An 8,094-nucleotide genomic window follows, 5' to 3' on the forward strand; every position below is an offset into this window, starting at 1 on the left:
GGGCTGGCAAGGACCTTAATAAGGAGCCCTGGTTGTACAGTAGTTAAGTGCTTGGCTGCTAACAGAAAGGTCGGTGGTTCAAACCTACCAGCCACTCTATGGAAGAAAGATGTGGCATTCTGTTTCCATAAAGATTACAGCCTTGGAAATCCTATGGGGTGGTTCTACTCTGTCCTATAGGATCACTATAGAGTCACTATGAATCAGAATCAATTCAATGGCAATGGGTTTGGTTTTGGGGGACCTTAATGAATCACCTAATCCAATCTTCTTGTTTTACATATAGGGGACAGTGGCCCAGTATAGGGGGAAGTGATTTTCCCCAAGTTAGAGTGAGTTAGCAAGCAGCAATACCGGAAGCAGAAACCCAATCTCCAGATTCCTAGGCCAATACTTTTCTACCACACAGTGCTAACCCCCCTTTTCATCCCCCCATCACTTTACAGATGAGAATATGGAGAGGAAGTGATTTACCCAAGGGTAAATGGCTAGTAAGGTACACTGGCCAGACCAGAGCACAGTTATTTGATTCCTAGTATAATGCTTTTTTTTTTTTTGTTTCCACTCCACCACAATTCCCCTCTCGATACATATGTAGTTGGGCTGTGTTTTGTGCAGGAAGGGAGCAGAGCTCGTAAATTGCAGGTGCTTACTTTGGAATGTTAGGGCTTGGGAAGAAAGCGCCCTGAGATGGGCCCCTGGGAATGAGGCTTTGTGCCTGAAGAGTGAGGGGAATGAGAGAAAGATGTGATGCAGATTAAAGGCCAACAGGAGGAGGAGTGGAACTAGTTTTGAGTAATTGCCGTTAGAAAGCAAGTATGCTTGGCTGCAATGAGGTAATGCCTCTGCTTGTTTTAGTCGAGTGTGTAAGACTGAAAAGTGCAAGCAGCCTTCCGGTATGGACTCACTTCCTGGTAAAGAAACCTAGACCGTGGATGAGAGGAAGCAAGCTGATAAACAGGCTGCTTCACAGACTCCCTCCTGTATCCATTACTTCATGTGCTCTGCCCAGCTATCTTCTGAGATTGACAAGAAAGGAATTACCTCTCCTTTACAAATGAGCAAACGGAGGTTCAGAAAGCTAAGTGACTTGTCCAAACTTACACAGTGATTCCATGGCAGAGCCTTCATTTTTCACTTCTCCTTCATCTGCAGCCTTCCCCCAGACACCCCATCACCCCAAAAGTATTACCATAAAAGCCTCCACAGTTTCCCATACAACATTTTTAAAACTTCAAGGATGGAGACAGAATTAGAGATGAAGACAGGGAAGATAGGAGGAAGGCCACTTTCTCCAGACACAGTGTGTAAACCAGTGGAACAAGAGCATTAGCAGTTTCTAGCTCAGCAATTGTAGTCAGAACTTACGTCCCTTATGTCCCCTCTATGAGCAACATGACCTTGAGATCAAAAGGCTCAGGATAACAACCAATAGAAGTGGCAGATAACTTAAGGTTGGGGAAGAGACTATTATCAGTGAGTGGTGCCCAGGCTATATTAGGAATAAGGGGAGGGTTTCTGACATAAGGTTGTCCTCATCCGTGACAAGTCGGAATATTTTAAAAATACTACCAACCACTTCACCAAAATTTTATTTAAAAATGTCATTTTGAAGCTAAAAAGTAGGAAGGCAGAGTTTCAAAATTAAATGAAATATTTTTAGCTTTAGGAAAACTCGTTCTTCAGAATTAAAATTAAATTAAATACTTTCAACTTCAGGGAAAACTCATCGTCTTTATTTCGTTTAGGTCTAAGGTGGCCAGTCATGCCAGTTTACCTGGGACTGAAGGATTTCTTGGGATGTGGGATTTTCAGTGGTAAAACCAGGACAGTTCCAGGAAAATGAGGTTGAGATAGTCACCCTACTTAGGACTAGCATCATTCATGAATAGCAAGTTAAGAATAACTGTCACCATAATTTTCCAATGTCCTCTCTCTAGGACTCAAACAATATAAAATTAAAAGTGACCATGGAATTAAGAGAGAGAAAGCCTGTACACTTTGAATATAAATCTTTCTGAATAATAGACTTGACCTTTGCAGTTAACGAAGAGATCTCAGAGACTCAATTGCTCAATAGTTTCTGAGCACAAAAGGAGCCCCAGCCCAGGTTTTCCTGTGGCTAGATAGAGTGGAGGAGCCCTGGTGGCATAGTACTTAAGTGCTCAGATGCTAACTGAAAGGTTGGAGGTTTGAACCCACCAGCTGCTCCACAGGAGAGATGTGGCAGTCTGCTTCCATAAAGATTATAGTCTTGAAGCCCTATGGGGCAGTTCTACTCTGTCCTATAAAAACCAAAACCAAACCCATTGCCGTCGAGTCAATTCTGACTCATAGCGATCCTGTAGAACAGAGTAGAACTGCCCCATAGAGTTTCCAAGGAGTACCTGGTGGATTTGAACTGCTGACCTTTGGTTAGCCGACTTAGCTTTTAACCACTATGCCACCAGGATTTCCACTCTGTCCTATAGGGTCACTATAAGTGCTACTCTATGGCAACAGGTTTTTTGTTTGTTTGTTTGTTTTTTGTTTTTTGATAGGTGGCAGTGGAGCAGGTGGAGTCTGTGCACATGTGTGTTGGACAAAGAAGTGCATTCAGTCAAATGCTTTCAGTTCCGTTGCCTGCAATGAAGTAACCGCCCTTCACAACAGCCCTTTAAAGGAACCCAAATTCATTCCCAGGAACTGGCCAAGTCTCTTTGCATTGACATACATAAAGATCACAAATAGTGCTATGCTTCATTCTATCTCAATTTATCTTGAATATTTCACGTATGCAGAATCTTAGTTTCCTTTTTCTGCAATGTTCAGTCACACAACCAACCACACAGGATTTCAGGAACCAAGAACTCACCCCAGCACTCCTGCTGAGCAAGTGGTCCAGTAACTAGGCATTGATAGGACTACAATTAAACCTCTCTTTTTAGATGTTACATTGTCTTTCATCCTTCCGTTTCTCCATTTGCTAAATGGGTCACATGCCTGTTTCTGAGAGTGGTTGTTCAAGATGCAGTGAGTATGGCCAGAAAGTTGTAATAACCTGGATAGAAGCATGAGGTCTGTTCTGAATTTGCTGTCCTTACTAAAGCCTAATATTTGCTAATCTGTAGAGACATGGTCATCATTCTGACACAGCCGCCTGGGTAGAGGTCACCTCATCCTATATGAGGCAGGAAACCCACCTAAACCATACATGTCCAATGGTTGGGGAGTTGACAACTTTTCTCAGTAGCTTAACAACTTTCATTGTCAATAAGTCATTTGTTTTGTCACTTTATAAACCTTTCCTGCTGCAACTTAAGGCCAATTCCTTTCGTAGGGTCCTCAGAGGGAAGGGAGAACAGCTGCCCACTGTCCTTCAGATGAGGGCCCTTCATCAACTCAGATTGCTGGTAGGTTACTTTTAGCCTTTTTTTCCTCCAAAGTAAGCACTGGCTCTCTCCTGTGGTGTTTTATTGCCAAATCTTTAATCATTTGCTCACACTTTCTCACCCTCCTGTGTACCTACTCATATGTAGGCACTTACTTAGTATCAATGAAAATGGAAACATTGCTCTTACTGCTCTTGGGGGAAAAAAAACTTCCTCTACCTCACCTCCTACCCAGTCCCCACAGAAAAAGACTCAAATCTTTTGCTCCCTCTGAGCTTATCTTACAAATTCTAAGTTAAGAAATGCACATCTTAAGAAGGATAACGGTGGAGGCAAAGCAGCCAGCGACTCTCTGACTTTCAGCTGCTGAAGAAAACTTGGCTGTAGGACTGCTAGTTTAGGACTGGTCCATGAGGAGAGTGGCACATATGAGAGGTGGAGGAACAGCTTTGTTGACACTGGTATGGACAAGCATGTGAATAGGTCTCTTTCTTCATGCCCCCAGGCATTATACATTACCTACCTGACAACCCTGTTATAAATATATCTCACTCAGTGTTGAGACTTCCCTAGGAAATGAACAAGATGTGCAGCCTTGGTGGCGCAATGGTTAAGCATTTGGCTGTTAACCGAAAGGTTTGCAGTTTGAACCCACCAAGTGTCTCTGCAAAAGAAAGAAATGGTGATTTGTTACCATAAAGATTACAGCCAAGAAAACCCTATGGGGCAGTTCTACTCTGTCACATGGGGTCCCTATGAGTCGAAATCGACTCCATGGCACATGACAACAACAACAAATAGAGTCCTGGTCCAGAGAAATGTCTTTCCTCAATGTTACTCCTTTTATCAAGTTGGGTATATAAATAGCTTGACCATTCTAGATCTTTCTGCTTCAGACACAGACTCAAAAAAAAAAAAAATCTATTATCACCTGCCAAATACTTCTCTCCTCATTTTCTGCTACCTCTGTCCTTCAGAGGAGCCCTGGTGGCACATTGGTTAAGAGCTACAGCTGCTAATCAAAAGGTTGGCAATTCGAATCCACCAGCTACTCCTTGGAAACCCTATGGGGAAGTTCTACTCTATCCTATAGGGTTGTTATGAGTCGGAATCGAACGGACAGCAATAGGTTTTATCTAAGTAACTCTAAGAAGATCTACCTCACTTTTTGACCTAAGTCTTTTCTTTCAAAGTCCTCAGATTTCATGCTTACTGAACCTCTTTCTAAGCCTTCTCCTTCCTTCCCACCTCTTCTACTCTGGGGTAGAAAGACTAGCAAAACTAGCTGTGTTTGGTTTGTTTATTTATTTGCATCTGTCCATCCTGAAATGGAGATGGTCACAGCAAGAAAGGCATTAACAGGCAGAAAGCCAGAGAATAAGGGGAGAGAGGAAGACAAACCAAGCAGTCCACAACCTAGAAGGTCAACTCTAAATAATACAGTTGGCTATGCTAAGGTAGAGAGAGCTCGTAGAAAAAGCCTCCACATCAAGTCCTGGGCTATCTCCTTTCTCCAGAGTTTGAGGTTGGAAAGGTGGGAACTGGAATGAGTTTCCCAAATTTCATATGAGCTTCTGCCTCCCCTGCAAAAAATCCTTCTCATGGAGTTTCCCATCTGTCTCCTGCTTTGGAAAGTGGGTGCCAACTGGAAATCTTCATGCGAGTTCCTACTCTGGCTGGACAGGTGACACCACCTTCAGTGACCAATTGGTTGACTAGGAGTCCTATCTCACACCCTCAATCAGTTAGAAACTATCCTTACCAGCCTGCCCTGGCAGGACACTGTTGGGTCTTATCAATGATGGACTAACTGCTAAAGCATCCTCCCAAACTCTTAGGTTCATAGCCAAGCCCTGCAATTGTTGTCCAATATTTCCTCTACCGGTGTTCTCAGCTGGGAATAAAATGCCACCTCAGCTGACCACCTACATCTAATGAATGTGGTCAGTGTGAGGAAAAGTGGACTGAATGCTTCTTAGCCACTTCAGAGGAGTTGAGAGGCAGCATGGTATATTAACAGTGTGTCTCAAAATGGGAGCCCCAATCCCCTTGCTTCAGAATCACCTTCAGTGCTTGTTTAAAATGCAGAATGTGACACTCCGCCCAGATTCACTGAATTAGAATTTATGGGAATTTGCACATTAAAAATTCCCCAGTTGATTCTGATGAGAACTAATGTTGGAGAAATACAGTTGTAGTGGAAAAGAGTCCAGATTCTTGAGGCAGATCTATGATGGAGTCCTGAGATCTGGCCTTTACATGCTATGTGAATTCAAGAAGATTACTTACAACCTCCACATTTCAGTTTTATCTGTAAAACAGAGATGTAAAGTTTAAAATAGAGTTGTAAAGATTAAGTGAAATAGCATCTGTGGTATGCCTAGCACCAGGATAAGTATTAATTCTCCCTCTTCTACTAGAGAAGACCCCATTCTTCCAGAAGTAATAGATACTTTCCCTAAGAAGTAGAACATCACTCCTCTCCCTTCTACTCTCTCCCCAATCACAAGCTCTATCCGTGATTTCATCTCACCCCTAGGCTTCTTTCTGCTTTCAGTTTCCCACAACAAAATGGAACCACTTGGTCCAGTGGTCCAGTGTTCTTTTCAAGAACGGATTTATACTTTAACTATTTCAGGATCTTCTGGGAATCAAAGTGCTTGGTGCATAGTAGGAACTCATAAATATTTATTGAATGAATGCAAATGTTTATTTCCAGCTCAACTGGCCTAAACATCTGCATTTCAGTTTAACCCCACCACCCCATTTCAGTCCCATAACCCCAATTTAGGCAAGTCTAAGAGATCAACTTACCACCTTAAAAATCAGAATCGAATCCACTTTTACTTCTATAGACAGGTCAGACCAAAATCCCTCCCTCTACTCCCAGAGACATGCACTTCCTCTCCAAGTGTTACTGACTCCCCTGGAGAAACCAACTGGCACTTAACCCTTAGCTCCTCAAATCATGGCAATATGAAATGCGAACCTAGCCCTGACTCCTCTCAGCCTCTGTGCAAACAACAGACTATGAGGAAGGAAAAATGCACCAGGTTGCCCTTGGGAAGAAAACAGCTTCTCGGAGCTTTGAGATGAAAGGACAGGAAGCCTGAGCAAGGAAAAGGAGAAGGGGGGCTGAGCAAGGGGAGACCAAAGCAGTTTCTCATCCAGCTGTTTCAATTGCATTTGACCCAAGTTGCAAATTTACCTTCCGACCACGAAGGCTGACCGACTTGTTCCCTCTCTTGGGGCTCAGATCTGAGAAACAACTTCCCACAGCTTGTCAGACAGGATGGGAATCCCAGCTGCTCTTTGCAGTGATGCCTGAAAACCTTGCTTTACCTTTGGGAGAGAGGGGCGGAGTCCAACCTTATGGGAATTAACTCCAAACACGCTGGAGGCTTCAAACCCAGCCTGAGATTTGCAGGCACTTGGAGTAGAAAGTAATTCGCAGGCACAGAGTGCTCCACCTCCGACCTTACAGCTGCCAAGTCTGCTCTGTGTGTGTGTGTGTGTGTGTGTGTGTGTGTGTGTAGAGGCATGCCCACACTTGAACTGCATATCTATCTCACTACCACACTCTCCATTATATATATTAGATAGCAGGTCTATGTGGCTGGAAAGGACACAGAAAAACACATGCACGAATGGAATCACCTGTTTTCCCCCAACTGCTTTCCAATGACTGATGGGGAAGATGCTCCAACAGAGCAGTCTTTGGCTCCAAGATGTAATAAGCTTACATTTAAGAAACCATTGAAATCACCTATTGAAAAGGTTAAATAACAGTACTACTGTTTAGTATATAACAGTACTACTAAAAGTCAGCCTCTAACTTAGTCCAAAGCACCAATAATTGCTTTTATGCTTGGGACAAAAGGTGAGAGATCTGAAAGTTAATGGAGCTTTGCCTGAAGCTCTGCTCCAATCTGATGTCATCTCTCCCGTCTCTGAATGTCCCTGGTACTCCATATTTATTTTGAGAAACTTATCATCTTCTAACTTGTATTAGTCTTTTCTGTACGTGTCTCATTTCTCATCCTAGATGCCTTGTAAGCAGGGAACTTTGGAAGGAGGTATGATGACTAGCTTAATTGAATAAAGCATACTGGAACAATCCAAAGTACTTCTGCTTCTATAATGACCCAGTTGCCTTCCCAGAATGGTATAAAAGTTACCAGGCTTGCCCCTAGCATTTTGCGGCAATGATTCAAAATATGAGAGCAAATGAACTAGCAGTTTAACACATTTACTGTACCTTGATTATTTAATTAAGTTGCTAAAGTTTTTCCTGCCTGCTGTGGGTGTAAGTGTACATCCTGTTTTTTTTTTTTAATCAATGATATAGCCTTATATTCATGCATGCATTTGGCTGTCTAGATACTTTCCCTCAGCAGTTTTTAACCTTTTTTTCTGCTCTAATACATGAATAAAACACATTCCCATCTGTAATAATGGCTTACTAAGGCAGTTTCTGGGGGAGGGCGAGATGACCCCCCTAGGTGGAATATCAGACTTTTGGAAGCATAAACTTCCCAGATAATTTTTATAATATCCCAGTTGGTGACCCCTTAAGTATCACTGCTTCAGATAGAGGGATACATAAACAGAAATGCTCGACTTTCCTTCATTTTTTTTTATTGTACTTCAGGTGAAGGCTTACAGAACAAATAGTTTCTCATGAAACAGTAGTACACATGTTGTTTTATGACATTGGTTAACA

The 8,094-nt window shown here is 42.6% G+C and overlaps 1 protein-coding gene across 1 annotated transcript in view; it reads right to left on the bottom strand.

Moving 5' to 3' along the window:
- The window catches only part of LHFPL1 (LHFPL tetraspan subfamily member 1), a 55,495-nt gene extending 48,601 nt beyond the window's left edge, over window positions 1-6,894 (bottom strand). The window contains exon 1 of the mRNA XM_004379784.1: window positions 6,580-6,894. The gene's annotated coding sequence lies outside the window, so the exon portion shown is untranslated. The remainder of the gene's footprint in view (window positions 1-6,579) is intronic.
- Window positions 6,895-8,094: the final 1,200 nt, after the last annotated feature.

The sequence above is a fragment of the Trichechus manatus genome, unplaced genomic scaffold, assembly GCF_000243295.1.
Source record: "Trichechus manatus latirostris isolate Lorelei unplaced genomic scaffold, TriManLat1.0 scaffold00068, whole genome shotgun sequence".
In the NCBI taxonomy this organism is placed as follows: Eukaryota; Metazoa; Chordata; class Mammalia; order Sirenia; family Trichechidae; genus Trichechus; species Trichechus manatus.